Below are 25,721 nucleotides of genomic sequence, written 5' to 3'. Positions count from 1 at the left end.
AGCATCATGTATAAACAAGATATGAAATAGGCTAAGGGCATCCTGGTGCTCCCAGGTTTGGAGCATAAACCAATTCATCCCTGATAATGGATGGGCAAGGTTTTGAGGTTCTGTGCACTCCCCAAAGAATGAGCACGAACAGAGGCACAGATCATCTTTGTGGAAGGCACTTCATTGTGTTTAGATCTATGATGATTTCCAGGCAATCGTTGCAGAAGCCTTAGCATGTCCCAGGGACTGTGTGACTGTGATCAATTCAGGTGGTGACCAGGAAGAATTTGTGTCCCATATACCATGAAAGATGCCCAGAATATGGAAAAAAGAGAAAAAAAGAGAAAGATAAAAATAAGGGTGGTGCTTAGGGCCAAAGTATGCCTATTACTCATATGTTGGTTCTCAAAAGGTTTAAACAGAGAGAGAAAGAGAAATAGAGAGAGAGAGAGAGTGGGAGAGAGAGAGAGAGAGAGAGAGAGACAGAGAGAGAGAGAGAGAGAGAGAGAGAGAGAAAGAGAGAGAGAGAAAGGGAGAGAAGCAAAGAGGGATACAAAGAGACAGAAAATAGAGAAAGAGAGATTAAGGGATAAACAGAGAAAAAGAGAGAAAATAGAGACAGAGAGACACAGTGAGACACAGAAATTCAGGGACACAAAGAGAGAGACCAAACTGGTGGTGCTTAAGGCACAAGCAAGTCTGCTACTCATATGCTGGTTATCAGAACCTTTAGAGGAGGTCGAGTTTTGGCTCATGCTATGACTCTGTAGTATTGAACAGTGTAGCTTTGTAGCCAGGGTGGAAGACGCTCAGGTGGTTTGGAAAATATTTATGGTAGCACATGTTTGCAGGTGAAGTAGGCCAGAGCATCCTCCTCATTCTCCATTGGGTTAGCTAAGTCGTCCTGAAATACACATTGTTAGTTTTTTGTTCTGCCATGATGCAATGCAAGTACTCTCATTCTCTTAGCAACATTGTGTTAGTCTCTGATGGAGCAAGTTGATGTGTTGGAGATTTTGGAATGTGCTGTGTCCTTCTAGAGCAGCTCAGATATCATCCTGAAAGCCATGGAGTTAGGTGAGTGCCCAGAAAGCACTTGATAGCAAACAGCATGTTTTGTCTCCAGCCAAGCCTTGTGAGTAAAAGCATCCCCAATCTGGAAGGGCAGGGCTGAGAGGTTGGCAAGAGCAGGAGTGTTGAGGGTGGCTGTGTGGTCTAACTATGCCAAAATAAACAGCAAGCCCATCATCCACCCTGGTTTGCATGGGTCCCACTCTAATGGCAGCATGTGTTCTGTGTTGTCCTCTCAGGGTCACATACCATGTCCAGCAGGGGCCATAAGTGAAATCCATAGGAAAAGGCTCTACAACATTAAATGAGAGTTTTGGTGGTTGACCAAGTCCCCAGTGAATTGGTTTGGTGTTCCTGAGTCTCCTGAGAGTGCCAGAGGTCAAAGTTAAGACATTCATGAATGGCCCAAAGACTCAAGTTGCTCAGGTCTTGGTGAAGCTGGGAGGAGCTGCCATACCTGCATACTGTCCCTACTGGACAAAGGGTAGGCTTAGGGCCTCCTGATGCTCCAAGGTTTGTAGATTATATTCATTCCACTATGGTAATGGATGGGCAATGTCTTGCATTTCCTTGCTCTCCCCAAAAGTTGAGCACTCCAGACTAACCAGATCCTCTCTGTGCATGGCACCCCATTTTGCTTGGCTCTATGATGATTTTCAGTCAAACATTCTTTAAAGTATCTGAACAAAATAGTGAAAACTCAGTAACACTACTCTCATCAGGACCAAGGTCCAGCACCATGGGTCACACAGGCCCTCTGGGCAACATATAGATGCTGGCCAAAGACTCTATTGGCTTTGCCATCCTCAATCTATAGCCAGACTTTTTTTACAAATGGGCCTGTGCTTTGCCTACTCTGCTAGAAACCATTGTTGAGGAGGTACCCCTGCAAACACCAAGGTGTAGCCTGCAGCATAAGTACAGAGTAGACTGTGAGGTAGAAGCAGGATGAGCAGTGGCATGAAAGGTGGGGCTGCACACTGGAATGCATGACAGTGGATTCAGGCTTCTTAAAAGCTTTGCATGAATTATAACCCCTTGGTTGCTACAAAGAGAGACTATGGAGTGCAGGCTTCAGGTGTTATGTGGCCAGATGCCTTAAAATGTCTCACAGATTGTGTGCATGTGAAGTGTTCAGGTGGTGAACATGAAGACTCTGTGTCCCTTGCAGTGTGAAGGGTTCCAGGGCTATGGGCTGGGAAAGAGAACACATAAATTAACAGAGAAAGGGACAGGCCACTCTCTGAGTTACAGGCAAGCACAAAGACAGATAGACTGAGAGAGAGAGAGTGGGAGATAGAGATAGTGAGAGAGAAAGAGATGGGGAGAGAAAGGGGGAGAGAGAATAAGAGAGACTGAGACATATAGAAACAAAGACAGAGACAGAGAGAAAGGCAGAGAGAGAAAGAGAGATACAGAGAGAAGGAACCCTGAGAAACAGAGACAAATAAAAAACAGGTGGTGCTTATTGCCAAAGAAAGCCTGCTACCCATATGCTGGATATCAGAAACTTTAGAGGAGGTCGAATTCAGTCTCATGCTATGACCCTGTAGTATTGAAGCAAGTAGCTTTGTAGCCATGATGGAAGATGCTCAAGTGGTATGCAGAGATACTTATAGAGGCAGAGTTTTGCTGGTGATGTTGGCCAAAGCTTCCTCCTCATTCTCCCTTGGGTTAGACACAAAGATATGAGATTGTCATTGTTAGGTTTTTTGATGTGCCATGATGCTTTGAGCAGTACCCACAGTTATTTGGCAAGATTGTGCTAGGTTCTGGTGGAGTAAGTTGATGTGTGGGAGCTCCTGGAATGTGCTATGTCTCTCTAGAGCAGCTCAGATATCATCCTGAAGGCCATGGAGTTACGTGAGTGCCCAGGAGGCACTTTCTAGCAAAGGGCATGTTTTGTCTCCAGCCAAGCCTTGAGAGAAAAAACATCTCAGATCTTGAAGGTCAGGGCCAAGAGGCTGTCAAAAGCAGGAGTGCCGAGGACACTTGTGTTGTCTAGCATTGCCAAAATAAACACCAAGTCCATCATCTATTCTGGTTTGCATGGGTCCCAGTGTAATGGTGGCATGTGCTCTGTGCTTTCTTATGAGGGTCGCATTCATTTTATAGCATGGGCCATGGGTGACTTCAAGGGGAAATGGCCACACAAAAATGGATGAGGCTTGACAGTGGCTGACAAAGTCTTCAGTGAATTGGTTCGGTCTTCCTGAATTTCTTGAGAAAGTCTGAGGACAAATGTAAGGAACACATGAATGACCCAATGACTCAAGGGCCTCAGATCTTGGTGGAACTGAAAGAAGTTGCCATCCCTGCATCCTGTCCATTTGGGACATGCAGCATGCTTAGGGCCTCCTGGTGCTCCAAGGTTTGGAGCTTAGGCTTATTTCTTTTTTGTAATGGATGGGTAATGTCTTGCAATTCCATGCTCTTCCCAAAGCCTGAGCACCCCAGACTACCCAGATCCTCTCTGTGCATGGCACTCCATCGTGCTTGGATCTATGATGATTCCCAGTCAAACATTCCTTGGAAAATCTGAACAAAATGAGTGAAAACTCATTACTGCTTCTGTCATCAGGACTGAGGTCCGGCACCTTGGGTCACCCATGTTTTCTGGGCGTCAGACACAGGCTTGCCAAGCACTCTATTGGCCTTGCCTTTCTCAGGCTCTAGCCAGACCCTCTACAGATGGGCCTGTGCTTTGTCTACTCTGACAGAAACCATGGCCTAGAAAAATACAGCCAATTTTGCTCTAGTGGGATCCTCTCTTGGTTGTTGAGAAATTGGTTTGCAGGGACTCCATAGGTAATTCTTCCAGCTCCAAGTAGTGGCCTGCAGCGCAAGTTCACAGTAGACTGTGAGGCAGGAGTAAGATGCACAGTGGTACCAAAGCCACTGGGTCTCAACACTGGAATTCCTGATAGTGGGTTCAGGCTTCTCAGAAGCTTTGGCATAAACTGTGACTCTTTTGTGTTGCTACACAGTGACTTTCAAATGCTGGCTGCAGGTACAATGTGGCCAGATGTCTTAGCATGTCTCAGGGACTGTGTGACTGTAATGTCATCAGGTGGTGACCAAGGAGACTTTGTGTCCTTTGCAGCCTGAAAGATTTCTGAGCTGCTGGCTTGGAAAGAGAACAGATAGATTGACAGAGGAAATAGAGCCTACAGTCTTAGCTAGACATGGGAAAAAGACAGAGAGGGAAAAGAGGGAGAGAAGAAAGAGAGAGAGAAAGAGAAGAGGTTGAAATGGGGAGAGGGAAAAGGAGAGATACAGAAACAGAGACACAAAGAGACAAAAATAAGACAGAGAAAAAGGTACAGGAAAAGAGAGTGACCAAGAGACAGAGACACCAATACAGAGAAACAAAGCAAATATGGTGGTGCTTAGGGTCCAATTAAGGCTGCTACTCATATGCTGTTTATCAGAACCTTTCAAAAAGGTTGAATTCTGTCTCATGCTATGACCCTGTAGTATTGAACAGTATAGCTTTGTAGCCATGGTTGAAGAAACTTAAATGATATGCATAGATATTTATGGAGGCACACTTTTGCGGGTGACATTGGCCAGAGCTTCCTCCTCATTCCCACTTTGGTTAGAGAAGAATACCTGAGATTGTCCTTGTCAGTTTTTTGTTCATCCATGATGCTTTGTGAAGTAACCTTATTCTTTTGGCAAGGTTGTGTTGTGCACTGGTGGAGCAGGTTGAGGTGCTGGAGCTCCTGGAATGTGCTGTGTCCCTCTAGAGCAGCTAAGATATCATCCTGTAGGTCATGTAGTTAGGGCAGTTCCCATGAAGCACTTGATAGAAAACTTCATATCTTGTGTGCAGCAAACTTTGTGAGGAAAAGCATCCTCAATGTGGAAGGGCAGGGCCCAGAGGTTGGCAAGAGCAGGAGTGTTGAGGGCGCCTGTGTGGTCTGACCATGCCAAAAGAAACAGCAAGCCCATCATCCATCCTGGTTTGCATGGGTCCCAGTGTAATGGCGGCATGTGCCCTCTGCTGTCTTCCCAGGGTCGCATACATTGTCCAGCATGGGCCATGGGTGACTTCCTTGAGGGGAAATGGTCCCACCACATAGGATGCCGTTTGACAGTGGCTGAATGAAGCTCCAGTGACCTGGTTTGGTCTTCCTGAAAGTCCTGAGAGCGCCAGAGGTCAAAGGTAAGGAATTCAGAAATGGCCTGAGGACTCAAGGTGCTCAGGTCTTGGTGGAGCTGGGAGGAGCTGCCATCCCTGCATCCTGTCCATTCGGGATATGCAGCAGGCTCAGGGCCTCCTGGTGCTCCCAGGTTTGGGGCTTAGGCCCATTCTTCCCTGGTAATGGATGGGCAATATCTTGCAATTCCTTGCTCTCCCCAAAGCCTGAGAACTCCAGACTACCCAGATCCTCTCTGTGCATGGCACTCCATCGTGCTTGGATCTATGATGATTCCCAGTCAAACATTCCTTGGAAAATCTGAACAAAATGAATGAAAACTCACTACTGCTTCTGTCATCGGGACTGAGGTCCGGCACCTTGGGTCACCCATGTCCTCTGGGCGTCAGACACAGGCTTGCCAAGCACTCTATTGGCCTTGCCTTCCTCAGGCTCTAGCCAGACTCTCTACAGATGGGCCTGTGCTTTGCCTACTCTGACAGAAACCATGGCCTAGAACAAAGCAGCCCCCTTTGCTCTATTGGCATCTTCAGTGGTTGTTGAGGAATGGCTTGGCAGAGACTGAGTAGAAAGTCCTGCCAGCTCCAAGGTGTGGCCTGCAGCCAAAGTGCAGAGTAGACTGTGAGGCAGAAGTAGGATGAGCAGTGGCACCAAAGCCACTGGGTTGTACACTGGAATGCATGCAAGTGTGTTCAGGCTACCCAGATGCTTTGACATGAACAACCCTGCTGTGTTGCTCCACAGAGTGACTATGGAAAGCTGGCTGCAGGTCCAATGTGGCCAGATGCCTTAGCATGTCTCAGGGACTGTATGACAGTAATGTAATCAGGTGGTTACCAAGAAGACTCTGTGTCTCATACAGCAAGCTGGATTCCTGGGCCAGTGGCTTGGAAAGAGACCAGAGTTTGATAGGGGAAGGGAAAGGCCAAAGTTTGAGATAGAGTTGGGGAAAAACAGACATAGAGAAGAGAGAGACAGACAGAGAGAGAGAGAAGGAGGGAGAGAGAGAGAGAGAGAGAGAGAGAGAGAGAGAGAGAGAGAGAGAGAGAGAGAGGAGGGAGATAGTGGAAGAGGGAGAAGGAGAAAGAGAGAGAAACAAAGGGAGAAACAGAGAGAAAGTTAGAGAAGAAGAAAGAGACTGAGAGACAGAGATCCCGATACAGAGAGACAAAACAAATCTGGTGCTGCTTAATGACAAAGTAAGCCTGCTACTCCTATGCTGGTTATCAGAACCTTAAGAGGAGGTCAAATTTTGTCTCATGCTAGGACCCTGTAGTATGGAAGCATGTAGCTTTGTAGCCATGGTGGAAGATGCTCAAGTGGTATGCAGAGATACTTAGAGACACAGGGTTTTGCTGGTGATGTTGGCCAGAGCTTCCACCTCATTCTCCTTTGCATTAGGCAAGAGGACCTGAGATTGTTCTTATGCGTTTTATTTTTGTTTTGCCATATTTGATTGAGAAGTACCCTCATTCTTTTCGCTAGGTTGTGCTGGGCGCTGGTGGAGAAGGTTGATGTGTTGGAGCTCCTGGCATGTGCTGTGTCCCTCTAGAGCAGCTCAGATATCATCCTGAAGGCCATGGAGTTAGGGGAGTGCCCAGGAAGCACTTGATAGCAAAGGGCATGTTTTGTCTCCAGGCAAGGCTTGAGAGGAAAAGCATCCCTGATGTGGAAGGGCAGGGCCCAGAGGTTGGCAAGAGCAGGAGTGTTGAGGGCGCCTGTGTGGTCTGACCATGCCAAAAGAAACAGCAAGCCCATCATCCATCCTGGTTTGCATGGGTCCCAGGGTAATGGCGGCATGTGCTCTCTGCTGTCTTCCCAGGGTCGCATACATTGTCCAGCATGGGCCATGGGTGTCTTCCTTGAGGGGAAATGGCCCCACCACATAGGATGCCGATTGACAGTGGCTGAATGAAGCTCCAGTGACCTGGTTTGGTCTTCCAGAAAGTCCTGAGAGCGCCAGAGGTCAAAGGGAAGGAACTCAGAAATGGCCCGAGGTCTCAAGGTGCTCAGGTCTTGGTGGAGCTGGGAGGAGCTGCCATCCCTGCATCCTGTCCATTCGGGATATGAAGCAGGCTCAGGGCCCCCTGGTGCTCCCAGGTTTGGGGCTTAGGCCCATTCCTCCCTGGTAATGGATGGGCAATATCTTGCAATTCCTTGCTCTCCCCAAAGCCTGAGCACTCCAGACTACCCAGATCCTCTCTGGGCATGGCACTCCATCGTGCTTGGATCTATGATGATTCCCAGTCAAACATTCCTTGGAAAATCTGAACAAAATGAGTGAAAACTCACTACCGCTTCTGTCATCGGGACTGAGGTCAGGCACCTTGGGTCACCCAGGTCCTCTGGGCGTCAGACACAGGCTTGCCAAGCACTCTATTGGCCTTGCCTTCCTCAGGCTCTAGCCAGACTCTCTACAGATGGGCCTGTGCTTTGCCTACTCTGACAGAAACCATGGCCTAGAACAAAGCAGCCCCCTTTGCTCTAGTGGCATCTTCAGTGGCTGTTGAGGAATGGCTTGGCAGAGACTGAGTAGAAAGTCCTGCCAGCTCCAAGGTGTGGCCTGCAGCCCAAGTGCAGAGTAGACTGTGAGGCAGAAGTAGGATGAGCAGTGGCACCAAAGCCACTGGGTTGTACATGGAATGCATGCAAGTGTGTTCAGGCTACCCAGATGCTTTGACATGAACAACCCTGCTGTGTGCTCCACAGAGTGACTATGGAAAGCTGGCTGCAGGTCCAATGTGGCCAGATGCCTTAGCATGTCTCAGGAACTGTATGACAGTAATGTAATCAGGTGGTTACCAAGAAGACTCTGTCTCATGCAGCAAGCTGGATTCCTGGGCCAGTGGCTTGGAAAGAGAACAGAGTTTGATAGGGGAAGGGAAAGGCCAAAGTCTGAGATAGAGTTGGGGAAAAACAGACATAGAGAAGTGAGAGAGAGAGACAGAGAGAGAGAGAGAGAGAGAGACAGAGAGAGAGAGAGAGAGAGAGAGAGAGAGAGAGAGAGAGAGAGAGAGAGAGAGGAGGGAGATAGTGGAAGAGGGAGAAGGAGAGAGAAAGAGAGAGAAACAAAGGTAGAGACAGAGAGAAAGTTAGAGGAGAAGAAGAAAGAGACTGAGAGACAGAGATCCCGATACAGAGAGACAAAACAAATCTGGTGGTGCTTATGGACAAAGTAAGCCTGCTACTCCTATGCTGGTTATCAGAACCTTAAGAGGAGGTCAAATTCTGTCTCCTGCTAGGACCCTGTAGTATGGAAGCATGTAGCTTTGTAGCCATGGTGGAAGATGCTCAAGTGGTGTGCAGAGATACTTAGAGACACATGGTTTTGCTGGTGATGTTGGCCAGAGGTTCCACCTCATTCTCCTTTGCATTAGGCAAGAGGACCTGAGATTGTTCTTATCCGTTTTATTTTTGTTCCGCCATATTTGATTGAGAAGTACCCTCATTCTTTTGGCAAGGTTGTGCTGGGCGCTGGTGGAGAAGTTTGATGTGTTGGAGCTCCTGGCATGTGCTGTGTCCCTCTAGAGCAGCTCAGATATCATCCTGAAGGCCATGGAGTTAGGGGAGTGCCCAGGAAGCACTTGATAGCAAAGGGCATGTTTTGTCTCCAGGCAAGGCTTGAGAGGAAAAGCATCCCTGATGTGGAAGGGCAGGGCCCAGAGGTTGGCAAGAGCAGGAGTGTTGAGGGTGCCTTTGTGGTCTGACCATGCCAAAAGAAACAGCAAGCCCATCATCCATCCTGGTTTGCATGGGTCCCAGTGTAATGGCGGCATGTGCTCTCTGCTGTCTTCCCAGGGTCGCATACATTGTCCAGCATGGGCCATGGGTGTCTTCCTTGAGGGGAAGTGGCCCCACCACATAGGATGCGGTTTGACAGTGGCTGAATGAAGCTCCAGTGACCTGGTTTGGTCTTCCTGAAAGTCCTGAGAGCGCCAGAGGTCAAAGGTAAGGAACTCAGAAATGGCCCGAGGACTCAAGGTGCTCAGGTCTTGGTGGAGCTGGGAGGAGCTGCCATCCCTGCATCCTGTCCATTCAGGACATGCAGCAGGCTCAGGGCCTCCTGGTGCTCCCAGGTTTGGGGCTTAGGCCCATTCTTCCCTGGTAATGGATGGGCAATATCTTGCAATTCCTTGCTCTCCCCAAAGCCTGAGCACTCCAGACTACCCAGACACTCTCTGTGCATGGCACTCCATCGTGCTTGGATCTATGATGGTTCCCAGTCAAACATTCCTTGGAAAATCTGAACAAAATGAGTGAAAACTCACTACCGCTTCTGTCATCGGGACTGAGGTCCGGCACCTTGGGTCACCCAGGTCCTCTGGGCGTCAGACACAGGCTTGCCAAGCACTCTATTGGCCTTGCCTTCCTCAGGCTCTAGCCAGACTCTCTACAGATGGGCCTGTGCTTTGCCTACTCTGACAGAAACCATGGCCTAGAACAAAGCAGCCCCCTTTGCTCTATTGGCATCTTCAGTGGTTGTTGAGGAATGGCTTGGCAGAGACTGAGTAGAAAGTCCTGCCAGCTCCAAGGTGTGGCCTGCAGCCCAAGTGCAGAGTAGACTGTGAGGCAGAAGTAGGATGAGCAGTGGCACCAAGCCACTGGGTTGTACACTGGAATGCATGCAAGTGTGTTCAGGCTACCCAGATGCTTTGACATGAACAACCCTGCTGTGTTGCTCCACAGAGTGACTATGGAAAGCTGGCTGCAGGTCCAATGTGGCCAGATGCCTTAGCATGTCTCAGGGACTGTATGACAGTAATGTAATCAGGTGGTTACCAAGAAGACTCTGTGTCTCATGCAGCAAGCTGGATTCCTGGGCCAGTGGCTTGGAAAGAGGCCAGAGTTTGATAGGGGAAGGGAAAGGCCAAAGTCTGAGATAGAGTTGGGGAAAAACAGAAATAGTGAAGAGAGAGAGAGAGAGAGAGAGAGAGAGAGAGAGAGAGAGAGAGAGACAAAGAGAGAGAAAGAGATAGAGGGTAGGGAGATAGTGGAAGAAGGAGAAGGAGAGAGAAAGAGAGAGAAACAAAGGTAGAGACAGAGAGAAAGTTAGAGAAGAAGAAAGAGACTGAGAGACAGATATCCCGATACAGAGAGACAAAACAAATCTGGTGGTGCTTATGGACAAAGTAAGCCTGCTACTCCTATGCTGGTTATCAGAACCTTAAGAGGAGGTCAAATTCTGTCTCATGCTAGGACCCTGTAGTATGGAAGCATGTAGCTTTGTAGCCATGGTGGAAGATGCTCAAGTGGTGTGCAGAGATACTTAGAGACACAGGGTTTTGCTGGTGATGTTGGCCAGAGGTTCCACCTCATTCTCCTTTGCATTAGGCAAGAGGACCTGAGATTGTTCTTATGCGTTTTATTTTTGTTCTGCCATATTTGATTGAGAAGTACCCTCATTCTTTTGGCAAGGTTGTGCTGGGCGCTGGTGGAGAAGGTTGATGTGTTGGAGCTCCTGGCATGTGCTGTGTCCCTCTAGAGCAGCTCAGATATCATCCTGAAGGCCATGGAGTTAGGGGAGTGCCCAGGAAGCACTTGATAGCAAAGGGCATGTTTTGTCTCCAGGCAAGGCTTGAGAGGAAAAGCATCCCTGATGTGGAAGGGCAGGGCCCAGAGGTTGGCAAGAGCAGGAGTGTTGAGGGCGCCTGTGTGGTCTGACCATGCCAAAAGAAACAGCAAGCCCATCATCCATCCTGGTTTGCATGGGTCCCAGTGTAATGGCGGCATGTGCTCTCTGCTGTCTTCCCAGGGTCGCATACATTGTCCAGCATGGGCCATGGGTGTCTTCCTTGAGGGGAAATGCCCCCACCACATAGGATGCGGTTTGACAGTGGCTGAATGAAGCTCCAGTGACCTGGTTTGGTCTTCCTGAAAGTCCTGAGAGCGCCAGAGGTCAAAGGTAAGGAACTCAGAAATGGCCCGAGGACTCAAGGTGCTCAGGTCTTGGTGGAGCTGGGAGGAGCTGCCATCCCTGCATCCTGTCCATTCGGGACATGCAGCAGGCTCAGGGCCTCCTGGTGCTCCCAGGTTTGGGGCTTAGGCCCATTCTTCCCTGGTAAAGGATGGGCAATATCTTGCAATTCCTTGCTCTCCCCAAAGCCTGAGCACTCCAGACTACCCAGACCCTCTCTGTGCATGGCACTCCATCGTTCTTGGATCTATGATGATTCCCAGTCAAACATTCCTTGGAAAATCTGAACAAAATGAGTGAAAACTCACTACCGCTTCTGTCATCGGGACTGAGGTCCAGCACCTTGGGTCACCCAGGTCCTCTGGGCGTCAGACACAGGCTTGCCAAGCACTCTATTGGCCTTGCCTTGCTCAGGCTCTAGCCAGACTCTCTACAGATGGGCCTGTGCTTTGCCTACTCTGACAGAAACCATGGCCTAGAAGAAAGCAGCCCCCTTTGCTCTAGTGGCATCTTCAGTGGTTGTTGAGGAATGGCTTGGCAGAGACTGAGTAGAAAGTCCTGCCAGCTCCAAGGTGTGGCCTGCAGCCCAAGTGCAGAGTAGACTGTGAGGCAGAAGTAGGATGAGCAGTGGCACCAAGCCACTGGGTTGTACACTGGAATGCATGCAAGTGTGTTCAGGCTACCCAGATGCTTTGACATGAACAATCCTGCTGTGTTGTTCCACAGAGTGACTATGGAAAGCTGGCTACAGGTCAAATGTGGCCAAATGCCTTAGCATGTCTCAGGGACTGTATGACAGTAATGTAATCAGGTGGTTACCAAGAAGACTCTGTGTCTCATGCAGCAAGCTGGATTCCTGGGCCAGTGGCTTGGAAAGAGAACAGAGTTTGATAGGGGAAGGGAAAGGCCAAAGTCTGAGATAGAGTTGGGGAAAAACAGACATAGAGAAGAGAGAGATAGAGAGAGACAGAGAGAGAGAGAGAGAGAGAGAGAGAGAGAGAGAGAGAGAGAGAGAGAGAGAGACAGAGAGACAGAGAGACAGAGAGAGAGAGAGAGAGAGAGAGAGAGAGAGAGAGAGAGAAAGAGAGAGAGAGAGAGAGGAGGGAGATAGTGGAAGAGGGAGAAGGAGAGAGAAAGAGAGAGAAACAAAGGTAGAGACAGAGAGAAAGTTAGAGAAGAAGAAAGAGACTGAGAGACAGAGATCCCGATACAGAGAGACAAAACAAATCTGGTGCTGCTTATTGACAAAGTAAGCCTGCTACTCCTATGCTGGTTATCAGAACCTTCAGAGGAGGTCAAATTCTGTCTCATGCTAGGACCCTGTAGTATGGAAGCATGTAGCTTTGTAGCCATGGTGGAAGATGCTCAAGTGGTGTGCAGAGATACTTAGAGACACAGGGTTTTCCTGGTGATGTTGGCCAGAGCTTCCACCTCATTCTCCTTGGCATTAGGCAAGAGGACCTGAGATTGTTCTTATGCGTTTTATTTTTGTACTGCCATATTTGATTGAGAAGTACCCTCATTCTTTTGGCAAGGTTGTGCTGGGCGCTGGTGGAGAAGGTTGATGTGTTGGAGCTCCTGGCATGTGCTGTGTCCCTCTAGAGCAGCTCAGATATCATCCTGAAGGCCATGGAGTTAGGGGAGTGCCCAGGAAGCACTTGATAGCAAAGGGCATGTTTTGTCTCCAGGCAAGGCTTGAGAGGAAAAGCATCCCTGATGTGGAAGGGCAGGGCCCAGAGGTTGGCAAGAGCAGGAGTGTTGAGGGCGCCTGTGTGGTCTGACCATGCCAAAAGAAACAGCAAGCCCATCATCCATCCTGGTTTGCATGGGTCCCAGTGTAATGGCGGCATGTGCTCTCTGCTGTCTTCCCAGGGTCGCATACATTGTCCAGCATGGGCCATGGGTGACTTCCTTGAGGGGAAATGGCCCCACCACATAGGATGCGGTTTGACAGTGGCTGAATGAAGCTCCAGTGACCTGGTTTGGTCTTCCTGAAAGTCCTGAGAGCGCCAGAGGTCAAAGGTAAGGAACTCAGAAATGGCCCGAGGACTCAAGGTGCTCAGGTCTTGGTGGAGCTGGCAGGAGCTGCCATCCCTGCATCCTGTCCATTCGGGACATGCAGCAGGCTCAGGGCATCCTGGTGCTCCCAGGTTTGGGGCTTAGGCCCATTCTTCCCTGGTAATGGATGGGCAATATCTTGCAATTCCTTGCTCTCCCCAAAGCCTGAGCACTCCAGACTACCCAGATCCTCTCTGTGCATGGCACTCCATCGTGCTTGGATCTATGATGATTCCCAGTCAAACATTCCTTGGAAAATCTGAACAAAATGAGTGAAAACTCACTACCGCTTCTGTCATCGGGACTGAGGTCCGGCACCTTGGGTCACCCAGGTCCTCTGGGCGTCAGACACAGGCTTGCCAAGCACTCTATTGGCCTTGCCTTCCTCAGGCTCTAGCCAGACTCTCTACAGATGGGCCTGTGCTTTGCCTACTCTGACAGAAACCATGGCCTAGAACAAAGCAGCCCCCTTTGCTCTAGTGGCATCTTCAGTGGCTGTTGAGGAATGGCTTGGCAGAGACTGAGTAGAAAGTCCTGCCAGCTCCAAGGTGTGGCCTGCAGCCCAAGTGCAGAGTAGACTGTGAGGCAGAAGTAGATGCATGCAAGTGTGTTCAGGCTACCCAGATGCTTTGACATGAACAACCCTGCTGTGTTGCTCCACAGAGTGACTATGGAAAGCTGGCTGCAGGTCCAATGTGGCCAGATGCCTTAGCATGTCTCAGGGACTGTATGACAGTAATGTAATCAGGTGGTTACCAAGAAGACTCTGTGTCTCATGCAGCAAGCTGGATTCCTGGGCCAGTGGCTTGGAAAGAGAACAGAGTTTGATAGGGGAAGGGAAAGGCCAAAGTCTAAGATGGAGTTGGGGAAAAACAGACATAGAGAAGAGAGAGACAGAGAGAGAGAGAGAGAGAGAGAGAGAGAGAGAGAGAGAGAGAGAGAGAGAGAGAGAGAGAGAGAGAGAGAGAGAGAGAGAGAGAGAGAGAGAGAGAGAGAGGAGGGAGATAGTGGAAGAGGGAGAAGGAGAGAGAAAGAGAGAGAAACAAAGGTAGAGACAGAGAGAAAGTTAGAGAAGAAGAAGAAAGAGACTGAGAGACAGAGATCCCGATACAGAGAGACAAAACAAATCTGGTGGTGCTTATGGACAAAGTAAGCCTGCTACTCCTATGCTGGTTATCAGGACCTTCAGAGGAGGTCAAATTCTGTCTCATGCTAGGACCCTGTAGTATGGAAGCATGTAGCTTTGTAGCCATGGTGGAAGATGCTCAAGTGGTGTGCAGAGATACTTAGAGACACAGGGTTTTCCTGGTGATGTTGGCCAGAGCTTCCACCTCATTCTCCTTTGCATTAGGCAAGAGGACCTGAGATTGTTCTTATCCGTTTTATTTTTGTTCTGCCATATTTGATTGAGAAGTACCCTCATTCTTTTGGCAAGGTTGTGCTGGGCGCTGGTGGAGAAGGTTGATGTGTTGGAGCTCCTGGCATGTGCTGTGTCCCTCTAGAGCAGCTCAGATATCATCCTGAAGGCCATGGAGTTAGGGGAGTGCCCAGGAAGCACTTGATAGCAAAGGGCATGTTTTGTCTCCAGGCAAGGCTTGAGAGGAAAAGCATCCCTGATGTGGAAGGGCAGGGCCCAGAGGTTGGCAAGAGCAGGAGTGTTGAGGGCGCCTGTGTGGTCTGACCATGCCAAAAGAAACAGCAAGCCCATCATCCATCCTGGTTTGCATGGGTCCCAGTGTAATGGCGGCATGTGCTCTCTGCTGTCTTCCCAGGGTCGCATACATTGTCCAGCATGGGCCATGGGTGACTTCCTTGAGGGGAAATGGCCCCACCACATAGGATGTGGTTTGACAGTGGCTGAATGAAGCTCCAGTGACCTGGTTTGGTCTTCCTGAAAGTCCTGAGAGCGCCAGAGGTCAAAGGTAAGGAACTCAGAAATGGCCCGAGGACTCAAGGTGCTCAGGTCTTGGTGGAGCTGGGAGGAGCTGCCATCCCTGCATCCTGTCCATTCGGGACATGCAGCAGGCTCAGGGCCTCCTGGTGCTCCCAGGTTTGGGGCTTAGGCCCATTCTTCCCTGGTAATGGATGGGCAATATCTTGCAATTCCTTGCTCTCCCCAAAGCCTGAGCACTCCAGACTACCCAGATCCTCTCTGTGCATGGCACTCCATCGTGCTTGGATCTATGATGATTCCCAGTCAAACATTCCTTGGAAAATCTGAACAAAATGAGTGAAAACTCACTACCGCTTCTGTCATCGGGACTGAGGTCCGGCACCTTGGGTCACCCAGGTCCTCTGGGCGTCAGACACAGGCTTGCCAAGCACTCTATTGGCCTTGCCTTCCTCAGGCTCTAGCCAGACTCTCTACAGATGGGCCTGTGCTTTGCCTACTCTGACAGAAACCATGGCCTAGAACAAAGCAGCCCCCTTTGCTCTAGTGGCATCTTCAGTGGCTGTTGAGGAATGGCTTGGCAGAGACTGAGTAGAAAGTCCTGCCAGCTCCAAGGTGTGGCCTGCAGCCCAAGTGCAGAGTAGACTGTGAGGCAGAAGTAGATGCATGCAAGTGTGTTCAGGCTACCCAGATGCTTTGACATGAACAACCCTGCTGTGTTGCTCCACAGAGTGACTATGGAAAGCTGGCTGCAGGTCCAATGTGGCCAGATGCCTTAGCATGTCTCAGGGACTGTATGACAGTAATGTAATCAGGTGGTTACCAAGAAGACTCTGTGTCTCATGCAGCAAGCTGGATTCCTGGGCCAGTGGCTTGGAAAGAGAACAGAGTTTGATAGGGGAAGGGAAAGGCCAAAGTCTGAGATGGAGTTGGGGAAAAACAGACATAGAGAAGAGAGAGACACAGAGAGAGAGAGAGAGAGAGAGAGAGAGAGAGAGAGAGAGAGAGAGAGAGAGAGAGAGAGGAGGGAGATAGTGGAAGAGGGAGAAGGAGAGAGAAAGAGAGAGAAACAAAGGTAGAGACAGAGAGAAATTTAGAGAAGAAGAAGAAAGAGACTGAGAGACAGAGATCCCGATACAGAGAGACAAAACAAATCTGGTGGTGCTTATGGACAAAGTAAGCCTGCTACTCCTATGCTGGTTATCAGGACCTTCAGAGGAGGTCAAATTCTGTCTCATGCTAGGACCCTGTAGTATGGAAGCATGTAGCTTTGTAGCCATGGTGGAAGATGCTCAAGTGGTGTGCAGAGATACTTAGAGACACAGGGTTTTCCTGGTGATGTTGGCCAGAGCTTCCACCTCATTCTCCTTTGCATTAGGCAAGAGGACCTGAGATTGTTCTTATGCGTTTTATTTTTGTTCTGCCATATTTGATTGAGAAGTACCCTCATTCTTTTGGCAAGGTTGTGCTGGGCGCTGGTGGAGAAGGTTGATGTGTTGGAGCTCCTGGCATGTGCTGTGTCCCTCTAGAGCAGCTCAGATATCATCCTGAAGGCCATGGAGTTAGGGGAGTGCCCAGGAAGCACTTGATAGCAAAGGGCATGTTTTGTCTCCAGGCAAGGCTTGAGAGGAAAAGCATCCCTGATGTGGAAGGGCAGGGCCCAGAGGTTGGCAAGAGCAGGAGTGTTGAGGGCGCCTGTGTGGTCTGACCATGCCAAAAGAAACAGCAAGCCCATCATCCATCCTGGTTTGCATGGGTCCCAGTGTAATGGCGGCATGTGCTCTCTGCTGTCTTCCCAGGGTCGCATACATTGTCCAGCATGGGCCATGGGTGACTTCCTTGAGGGGAAATGGCCCCACCACATAGGATGCGGTTTGACAGTGGCTGAATGAAGCTCCAGTGACCTGGTTTGGTCTTCCTGAAAGTCCTGAGAGCGCCAGAGGTCAAAGGTAAGGAACTCAGAAATGGCCCGAGGACTCAAGGTGCTCAGGTCTTGGTGGAGCTGGGAGGAGCTGCCATCCCTGCATCCTGTCCATTCGGGACATGCAGCAGGCTCAGGGCCTCCTGGTGCTCCCAGGTTTGGGGCTTAGGCCCATTCTTCCCTGGTAATGGATGGGCAATATCTTGCAATTCCTTGCTCTCCCCAAAGCCTGAGCACTCCAGACTACCCAGATCCTCTCTGTGCATGGCACTCCATCGTGCTTGGATCTATGATGATTCCCAGTCAAACATTCCTTGGAAAATCTGAACAAAATGAGTGAAAACTCACTACCGCTTCTGTCATCGGGACTGAGGTCCGGCACCTTGGGTCACCCAGGTCCTCTGGGCGTCAGACACAGGCTTGCCAAGCACTCTATTGGCCTTGCCTTCCTCAGGCTCTAGCCAGACTCTCTACAGATGGGCCTGTGCTTTGCCTACTCTGACAGAAACCATGGCCTAGAACAAAGCAGCCCCCTTTGCTCTAGTGGCATCTTCAGTGGCTGTTGAGGAATGGCTTGGCAGAGACTGAGTAGAAAGTCCTGCCAGCTCCAAGGTGTGGCCTGCAGCCCAAGTGCAGAGTAGACTGTGAGGCAGAAGTAGATGCATGCAAGTGTGTTCAGGCTACCCAGATGCTTTGACATGAACAACCCTGCTGTGTTGCTCCACAGAGTGACTATGGAAAGCTGGCTGCAGGTCCAATGTGGCCAGATGCCTTAGCATGTCTCAGGGACTGTATGACAGTAATGTAATCAGGTGGTTACCAAGAAGACTCTGTGTCTCATGCAGCAAGCTGGATTCCTGGGCCAGTGGCTTGGAAAGAGAACAGAGTTTGATAGGGGAAGGGAAAGGCCAAAGTCTGAGATAGAGTTGGGGAAAAACAGACATAGAGAAGAGAGAGACAGAGAGAGAGAGAGAGAGAGAGAGAGAGAGAGGAGGGAGATAGTAGATGAGGGAGAAGGAGAGAGAAAGAGAGAGAAACAAAGGTAGAGACAGAGAGAAAGTTAGAGAAGAAGAAGAAAGAGACTGAGAGACAGAGATCCCGATACAGAGAGACAAAACAAATCTGGTGGTGCTTATGGACAAAGTAAGCCTGCTACTCCTATGCTGGTTATCAGGACCTTCAGAGGAGGTCAAATTCTGTCTCATGCTAGGACCCTGTAGTATGGAAGCATGTAGCTTTGTAGCCATGGTGGAAGATGCTCAAGTGGTGTGCAGAGATACTTAGAGACACAGGGTTTTGCTGGTGATGTTGGCCAGAGGTTCCACCTCATTCTCCTTTGCATTAGGCAAGAGGACCTGAGATTGTTCTTATGCGTTTTATTTTTGTTCTGCCATATTTGATTGAGAAGTACCCTCATTCTTTTGGCAAGGTTGTGCTGGGCGCTGGTGGAGAAGGTTGATGTGTTGGAGCTCCTGGCATGTGCTGTGTCCCTCTAGAGCAGCTCAGATATCATCCTGAAGGCCATGGAGTTAGGGGAGTGCCCAGGAAGCACTTGATAGCAAAGGGCATGTTTTGTCTCCAGGCAAGGCTTGAGAGGAAAAGCATCCCTGATGTGGAAGGGCAGGGCCCAGAGGTTGGCAAGAGCAGGAGTGTTGAGGGCGCCTGTGTGGTCTGACCATGCCAAAAGAAACAGCAAGCCCATCATCCATCCTGGTTTGCATGGGTCCCAGTGTAATGGCGGCATGTGCTCTCTGCTGTCTTCCCAGGGTCGCATACATTGTCCAGCATGGGCCATAGGTGACTTCCTTGAGGGGAAATGGCCCCACCACATAGGATGCGGTTTGACAGTGGCTGAATGAAGCTCCAGTGACCTGGTTTGGTCTTCCTGAAAGTCCTGAGAGCGCCAGAGGTCAAAGGTAAGGAACTCAGAAATGGCCCGAGGACTCAAGGTGCTCAGGTCTTGGTGGAGCTGGGAGGAGCTGCCATCCCTGCATCCTGTCCATTCGGGACATGCAGCAGGCTCAGGGCCTCCTGGTGCTCCCAGGTTTGGGGCTTAGGCCCATTCTTCCCTGGTAATGGATGGGCAATATCTTGCAATTCCTTGCTCTCCCCAAAGCCTGAGCACTCCAGACTACCCAGATCCTCTCTGTGCATGGCACTCCATCGTGCTTGGATCTATGATGATTCCCAGTCAAACATTCCTTGGAAAATCTGAACAAAATGAGTGAAAACTCACTACCGCTTCTGTCATCAGGACTGAGGTCCGGCACCTTGGGTCACCCAGGTCCTCTGGGCGTCAGACACAGGCTTGCCAAGCACTCTATTGGCCTTGCCTTCCTCAGGCTCTAGCCAGACTCTCTACAGATGGGCCTGTGCTTTGCCTACTCTGACAGAAACCATGGCCTAGAACAAAGCAGCCCCCTTTGCTCTAGTGGCATCTTCAGTGGCTGTTGAGGAATGGCTTGGCAGAGACTGAGTAGAAAGTCCTGCCAGCTCCAAGGTGTGGCCTGCAGCCCAAGTGCAGAGTAGACTGTGAGGCAGAAGTAGATGCATGCAAGTGTGTTCAGGCTACCCAGATGCTTTGACATGAACAACCCTGCTGTGTTGCTCCACAGAGTGACTATGGAAAGCTGGCTGCAGGTCCAATGTGGCCAGATGCCTTAGCATGTCTCAGGGACTGTATGACAGTAATGTAATCAGGTGGTTACCAAGAAGACTCTGTGTCTCATGCAGCAAGCTGGATTCCTGGGCCAGTGGCTTGGAAAGAGAACAGAGTTTGATAGGGGAAGGGAAAGGCCAAAGTCTGAGATGGAGTTGGGGAAAAACAGACATAGAGGAGAGACAGAGAGAGAGAGAGAGAGAGAGAGAGAGAGAGAGAGAGAGAGAGAGAGAGAGAGAAGGGAGATAGTGGAAGAGGGAGAAGGAGAGAGACAGAGAGAGAAACAAAGGTAGAGACAGAGAGAAATTTAGAGAAGAAGAAGAAAGAGACTGAGAGACAGAGATCCCGATACAGAGAGACAAAACAAATCTGGTGGTGCTTATGGACAAAGTAAGCCTGCTACTCCTATGCTGGTTATCAGAACCTTCAGAGGAGGTCAAATTCTGTCTCATGCTAGGACCCTGTAGTATGGAAGCATGTAGCTTTGTAGCCATGGTGGAAGATGCTCAAGTGGTGTGCAGAGATACTTAGAGACACAGGGTTTTGCTGGTGATGTTGGCCAGAGGTTCCACCTCATTCTCCTTTGCATTAGGCAAGAGGACCTGAGATTGTTCTTATGCGTTTTATTTTTGTTCTGCCATATTTGATTGAGAAGTACCCTCATTCTTTTGGCAAGGTTGTGCTGGGCGCTGGTGGAGAAGGTTGATGTGTTGGAGCTCCTGGCATGTGCTGTGTCCCTCTAGAGCAGCTCAGATATCATCCTGAAGGCCATGGAGTTAGGGGAGTGCCCAGGAAGCACTTGATAGCAAAGGGCATGTTTTGTCTCCAGGCAAGGCTTGAGAGGAAAAGCATCCCTGATGTGGAAGGGCAGGGCCCAGAGGTTGGCAAGAGCAGGAGTGTTGAGGGCGCCTGTGTGGTCTGACCATGCCAAAAGAAACAGCAAGCCCATCATCCATCCTGGTTTGCATGGGTCCCAGTGTAATGGCGGCATGTGCTCTCTGCTGTCTTCCCAGGGTCGCATACATTGTCCAGCATGGGCCATGGGTGACTTCCTTGAGGGGAAATGGCCCCACCACATAGGATGCGGTTTGACAGTGGCTGAATGAAGCTCCAGTGACCTGGTTTGGTCTTCCTGAAAGTCCTGAGAGCGCCAGAGGTCAAAGGTAAGGAACTCAGAAATGGCCCGAGGACTCAAGGTGCTCAGGTCTTGGTGGAGCTGGGAGGAGCTGCCATCCCTGCATCCTGTCCATTCGGGACATGCAGCAGGCTCAGGGCCTCCTGGTGCTCCCAGGTTTGGGGCTTAGGCCCATTCTTCCCTGGTAATGGATGGGCAATATCTTGCAATTCCTTGCTCTCCCCAAAGCCTGAGCACTCCAGACTACCCAGATCCTCTCTGTGCATGGCACTCCATCGTGCTTGGATCTATGATGATTCCCAGTCAAACATTCCTTGGAAAATCTGAACAAAATGAGTGAAAACTCACTACCGCTTCTGTCATCGGGACTGAGGTCCGGCACCTTGGGTCACCCAGGTCCTCTGGGCGTCAGACACAGGCTTGCCAAGCACTCTATTGGCCTTGCCTTCCTCAGGCTCTAGCCAGACTCTCTACAGATGGGCCTGTGCTTTGCCTACTCTGACAGAAACCATGGCCTAGAACAAAGCAGCCCCCTTTGCTCTAGTGGCATCTTCAGTGGCTGTTGAGGAATGGCTTGGCAGAGACTGAGTAGAAAGTCCTGCCAGCTCCAAGGTGTGGCCTGCAGCCCAAGTGCAGAGTAGACTGTGAGGCAGAAGTAGATGCATGCAAGTGTGTTCAGGCTACCCAGATGCTTTGACATGAACAACCCTGCTGTGTTGCTCCACAGAGTGACTATGGAAAGCTGGCTGCAGGTCCAATGTGGCCAGATGCCTTAGCATGTCTCAGGGACTGTATGACAGTAATGTAATCAGGTGGTTACCAAGAAGACTCTGTGTCTCATGCAGCAAGCTGGATTCCTGGGCCAGTGGCTTGGAAAGAGAACAGAGTTTGATAGGGGAAGGGAAAGGCCAAAGTCTGAGATAGAGTTGGGGAAAAACAGACATAGAGGAGAGACAGAGAGAGAGAGAGAGAGAGAGAGAGAGAGAGAGAGAGAGAGAGAGAGAGAGAGAGAGAGGAGGGAGATAGTGGAAGAGGGAGAAGGAGAGAGACAGAGAGAGAAACAAAGGTAGAGACAGAGAGAAATTTAGAGAAGAAGAAGAAAGAGACTGAGAGACAGAGATCCCGATACAGAGAGACAAAACAAATCTGGTGGTGCTTATGGACAAAGTAAGCCTGCTACTCCTATGCTGGTTATCAGAACCTTCAGAGGAGGTCAAATTCTGTCTCATGCTAGGACCCTGTAGTATGGAAGCATGTAGCTTTGTAGCCATGGTGGAAGATGCTCAAGTGGTGTGCAGAGATACTTAGAGACACAGGGTTTTGCTGGTGATGTTGGCCAGAGGTTCCACCTCATTCTCCTTTGCATTAGGCAAGAGGACCTGAGATTGTTCTTATGCGTTTTATTTTTGTTCTGCCATATTTGATTGAGAAGTACCCTCATTCTTTTGGCAAGGTTGTGCTGGGCGCTGGTGGAGAAGGTTGATGTGTTGGAGCTCCTGGCATGTGCTGTGTCCCTCTAGAGCAGCTCAGATATCATCCTGAAGGCCATGGAGTTAGGGGAGTGCCCAGGAAGCACTTGATAGCAAAGGGCATGTTTTGTCTCCAGGCAAGGCTTGAGAGGAAAAAGCATCCCTGATGTGGAAGGGCAGGGCCCAGAGGTTGGCAAGAGCAGGAGTGTTGAGGGCGCCTGTGTGGTCTGACCATGCCAAAAGAAACAGCAAGCCCATCATCCATCCTGGTTTGCATGGGTCCCAGTGTAATGGCGGCATGTGCTCTCTGCTGTCTTCCCAGGGTCGCATACATTGTCCAGCATGGGCCATGGGTGTCTTCCTTGAGGGGAAATGGCCCCACCACATAGGATGCCGATTGACAGTGGCTGAATGAAGCTCCAGTGACCTGGTTTGGTCTTCCAGAAAGTCCTGAGAGCGCCAGAGGTCAAAGGGAAGGAACTCAGAAATGGCCCGAGGTCTCAAGGTGCTCAGGTCTTGGTGGAGCTGGGAGGAGCTGCCATCCCTGCATCCTGTCCATTCGGGATATGAAGCAGGCTCAGGGCCCCCTGGTGCTCCCAGGTTTGGGGCTTAGGCCCATTCCTCCCTGGTAATGGATGGGCAATATCTTGCAATTCCTTGCTCTCCCCAAAGCCTGAGCACTCCAGACTACCCAGATCCTCTCTGGGCATGGCACTCCATCGTGCTTGGATCTATGATGATTCCCAGTCAAACATTCCTTGGAAAATCTGAACAAAATGAGTGAAAACTCACTACCGCTTCTGTCATCGGGACTGAGGTCAGGCACCTTGGGTCACCCAGGTCCTCTGGGCGTCAGACACAGGCTTGCCAAGCACTCTATTGGCCTTGCCTTCCTCAGGCTCTAGCCAGACTCTCTACAGATGGGCCTGTGCTTTGCCTACTCTGACAGAAACCATGGCCTAGAACAAAGCAGCCCCCTTTGCTCTAGTGGCATCTTCAGTGGCTGTTGAGGAATGGCTTGGCAGAGACTGAGTAGAAAGTCCTGCCAGCTCCAAGGTGTGGCCTGCAGCCCAAGTGCAGAGTAGACTGTGAGGCAGAAGTAGGATGAGCAGTGGCACCAAAGCCACTGGGTTGTACATGGAATGCATGCAAGTGTGTTCAGGCTACCCAGATGCTTTGACATGAACAACCCTGCTGTGTGCTCCACAGAGTGACTATGGAAAGCTGGCTGCAGGTCCAATGTGGCCAGATGCCTTAGCATGTCTCAGGAACTGTATGACAGTAATGTAATCAGGTGGTTACCAAGAAGACTCTGTCTCATGCAGCAAGCTGGATTCCTGGGCCAGTGGCTTGGAAAGAGAACAGAGTTTGATAGGGGAAGGGGAAAGGCCAAAGTCTGAGATAGAGTTGGGGAAAAACAGACATAGAGAAGTGAGAGAGAGAGACAGAGAGAGAGAGAGAGAGAGAGAAAGAGAGAGAGAGAGAGAGAGAGAGAGAGAGAGAGAGAGAGAGAGAGGAGGGAGATAGTGGAAGAGGGAGAAGGAGAGAGAAAGAGAGAGAAACAAAGGTAGAGACAGAGAGAAAGTTAGAGGAGAAGAAGAAAGAGACTGAGAGACAGAGATCCCGATACAGAGAGACAAACAAATCTGGTGGTGCTTATGGACAAAGTAAGCCTGCTACTCCTATGCTGGTTATCAGAACCTTAAGAGGAGGTCAAATTCTGTCTCCTGCTAGGACCCTGTAGTATGGAAGCATGTAGCTTTGTAGCCATGGTGGAAGATGCTCAAGTGGTGTGCAGAGATACTTAGAGACACATGGTTTTGCTGGTGATGTTGGCCAGAGGTTCCACCTCATTCTCCTTTGCATTAGGCAAGAGGACCTGAGATTGTTCTTATCCGTTTATTTTTGTTCCGCCATATTTGATTGAGAAGTACCCTCATTCTTTTGGCAAGGTTGTGCTGGGCGCTGGTGGAGAAGTTTGATGTGTTGGAGCTCCTGGCATGTGCTGTGTCCCTCTAGAGCAGCTCAGATATCATCCTGAAGGCCATGGAGTTAGGGGAGTGCCCAGGAAGCACTTGATAGCAAAGGGCATGTTTTGTCTCCAGGCAAGGCTTGAGAGGAAAAGCATCCCTGATGTGGAAGGGCAGGGCCCAGAGGTTGGCAAGAGCAGGAGTGTTGAGGGTGCCTTTGTGGTCTGACCATGCCAAAAGAAACAGCAAGCCCATCATCCATCCTGGTTTGCATGGGTCCCAGTGTAATGGGCGGCATGTGCTCTCTGCTGTCTTCCCAGGGTCGCATACATTGTCCAGCATGGGCCATGGGTGTCTTCCTTGAGGGGAAGTGGCCCCACCACATAGGATGCTGTTTGACAGTGGCTGAATGAAGCTCCAGTGACCTGGTTTGGTCTTCCTGAAAGTCCTGAGAGCGCCAGAGGTCAAAGGTAAGGAACTCAGAAATGGCCCGAGGACTCAAGGGTGCTCAGGTCTTGGTGGAGCTGGGAGGAGCTGCCATCCCTGCATCCTGTCCATTCAGGACATGCAGCAGGCTCAGGGCCTCCTGGTGCTCCCAGGTTTGGGGCTTAGGCCCATTCTTCCCTGGTAATGGATGGGCAATATCTTGCAATTCCTTGCTCTCCCCAAAGCCTGAGCACTCCAGACTACCCAGACACTCTCTGTGCATGGCACTCCATCGTGCTTGGATCTATGATGGTTCCCAGTCAAACATTCCTTGGAAAATCTGAACAAAATGAGTGAAAACTCACTACCGCTTCTGTCATCGGGACTGAGGTCCGGCACCTTGGGTCACCCAGGTCCTCTGGGCGTCAGACACAGGCTTGCCAAGCACTCTATTGGCCTTGCCTTCCTCAGGCTCTAGCCAGACTCTCTACAGATGGGCCTGTGCTTTGCCTACTCTGACAGAAACCATGGCCTAGAACAAAGCAGCCCCCCTTTGCTCTATTGGCATCTTCAGTGGTTGTTGAGGAATGGCTTGGCAGAGACTGAGTAGAAAAGTCCTGCCAGCTCCAAGGTGTGGCCTGCAGCCCAAGTGCAGAGTAGACTGTGAGCAGAAGTAGGATGAGCAGAGTGCCACAACCACTGGGTGTACACTGGAATGCATGCAAGTGGTTCAGGCTACCCAGATGCTTTGACATGAACAACCCTGCTGTGTTGCTCCACAGAGTGACTATGGAAAGCTGGCTGCAGGTCAATGTGGCCAGATGCTTAGCATGTCTCAGGGGACTGTAGACAGTAATGTAATCAGTGGTTACCAAGAAGACTCTGTGTCTCATGCAGGCAAGCTGGATTCCTGGGCCAGTGGCTTGAAAGAGGCCAGAGTTTGATAGGGAAGGGAAAGGCCAAGTCTGAGATAGAGGTGGGGAAAAACAGAAATAGTGAAGAGAGAGAGAGAGAGAGAGAGAGAGAGAGAGAGAGAGAGAGAGAGAGAGGAGA

The 25,721-nt window shown here is 50.2% G+C and overlaps 13 non-coding genes across 13 annotated transcripts; all 13 read left to right on the top strand.

Moving 5' to 3' along the window:
- The first annotated feature begins 1,702 nt into the window (after window positions 1–1,702).
- Window positions 1,703–1,795, top strand: LOC117701262 (small nucleolar RNA SNORD116). Its single transcript, XR_004605670.1, has one exon. It is a non-coding gene; the product is annotated as a small nucleolar RNA SNORD116 (small nucleolar RNA).
- A 1,765-nt stretch (window positions 1,796–3,560) lies between these two features.
- LOC117701101 (small nucleolar RNA SNORD116) lies at window positions 3,561–3,654 on the top strand. Its single transcript, XR_004605629.1, has one exon. It is a non-coding gene; the product is annotated as a small nucleolar RNA SNORD116 (small nucleolar RNA).
- A 1,831-nt stretch (window positions 3,655–5,485) lies between these two features.
- LOC117701109 (small nucleolar RNA SNORD116) lies at window positions 5,486–5,579 on the top strand. Its single transcript, XR_004605630.1, has one exon. It is a non-coding gene; the product is annotated as a small nucleolar RNA SNORD116 (small nucleolar RNA).
- Window positions 5,580–7,452: 1,873 nt separating this feature from the next.
- Window positions 7,453–7,546, top strand: LOC117701158 (small nucleolar RNA SNORD116). Its single transcript, XR_004605643.1, has one exon. It is a non-coding gene; the product is annotated as a small nucleolar RNA SNORD116 (small nucleolar RNA).
- A 1,882-nt stretch (window positions 7,547–9,428) lies between these two features.
- LOC117701124 (small nucleolar RNA SNORD116) lies at window positions 9,429–9,522 on the top strand. The gene has a single exon (XR_004605633.1). It is a non-coding gene; the product is annotated as a small nucleolar RNA SNORD116 (small nucleolar RNA).
- A 1,860-nt stretch (window positions 9,523–11,382) lies between these two features.
- LOC117700718 (small nucleolar RNA SNORD116) lies at window positions 11,383–11,476 on the top strand. Its single transcript, XR_004605561.1, has one exon. It is a non-coding gene; the product is annotated as a small nucleolar RNA SNORD116 (small nucleolar RNA).
- Window positions 11,477–13,416: 1,940 nt separating this feature from the next.
- On the top strand, window positions 13,417–13,510 carry LOC117700711 (small nucleolar RNA SNORD116). Its single transcript, XR_004605560.1, has one exon. It is a non-coding gene; the product is annotated as a small nucleolar RNA SNORD116 (small nucleolar RNA).
- A 1,864-nt stretch (window positions 13,511–15,374) lies between these two features.
- Window positions 15,375–15,468, top strand: LOC117700698 (small nucleolar RNA SNORD116). Its single transcript, XR_004605558.1, has one exon. It is a non-coding gene; the product is annotated as a small nucleolar RNA SNORD116 (small nucleolar RNA).
- Window positions 15,469–17,292: 1,824 nt separating this feature from the next.
- LOC117700690 (small nucleolar RNA SNORD116) lies at window positions 17,293–17,386 on the top strand. Its single transcript, XR_004605557.1, has one exon. It is a non-coding gene; the product is annotated as a small nucleolar RNA SNORD116 (small nucleolar RNA).
- Window positions 17,387–19,180: 1,794 nt separating this feature from the next.
- Window positions 19,181–19,274, top strand: LOC117701047 (small nucleolar RNA SNORD116). Its single transcript, XR_004605622.1, has one exon. It is a non-coding gene; the product is annotated as a small nucleolar RNA SNORD116 (small nucleolar RNA).
- A 1,812-nt stretch (window positions 19,275–21,086) lies between these two features.
- LOC117700684 (small nucleolar RNA SNORD116) lies at window positions 21,087–21,180 on the top strand. Its single transcript, XR_004605556.1, has one exon. It is a non-coding gene; the product is annotated as a small nucleolar RNA SNORD116 (small nucleolar RNA).
- Window positions 21,181–22,999: 1,819 nt separating this feature from the next.
- LOC117701153 (small nucleolar RNA SNORD116) lies at window positions 23,000–23,093 on the top strand. Its single transcript, XR_004605642.1, has one exon. It is a non-coding gene; the product is annotated as a small nucleolar RNA SNORD116 (small nucleolar RNA).
- A 1,875-nt stretch (window positions 23,094–24,968) lies between these two features.
- LOC117701117 (small nucleolar RNA SNORD116) lies at window positions 24,969–25,062 on the top strand. The gene has a single exon (XR_004605631.1). It is a non-coding gene; the product is annotated as a small nucleolar RNA SNORD116 (small nucleolar RNA).
- The last annotated feature ends 659 nt before the right edge of the window (window positions 25,063–25,721 follow it).

The sequence above is a fragment of the Arvicanthis niloticus genome, chromosome 1 (genome assembly GCF_011762505.2).
Source record: "Arvicanthis niloticus isolate mArvNil1 chromosome 1, mArvNil1.pat.X, whole genome shotgun sequence".
Taxonomy (NCBI): domain Eukaryota; kingdom Metazoa; phylum Chordata; class Mammalia; order Rodentia; family Muridae; genus Arvicanthis; species Arvicanthis niloticus.
Note: the sequence above shows the minus strand (reverse complement) of the source record. Positions and strands in the feature narration are given on the sequence as shown.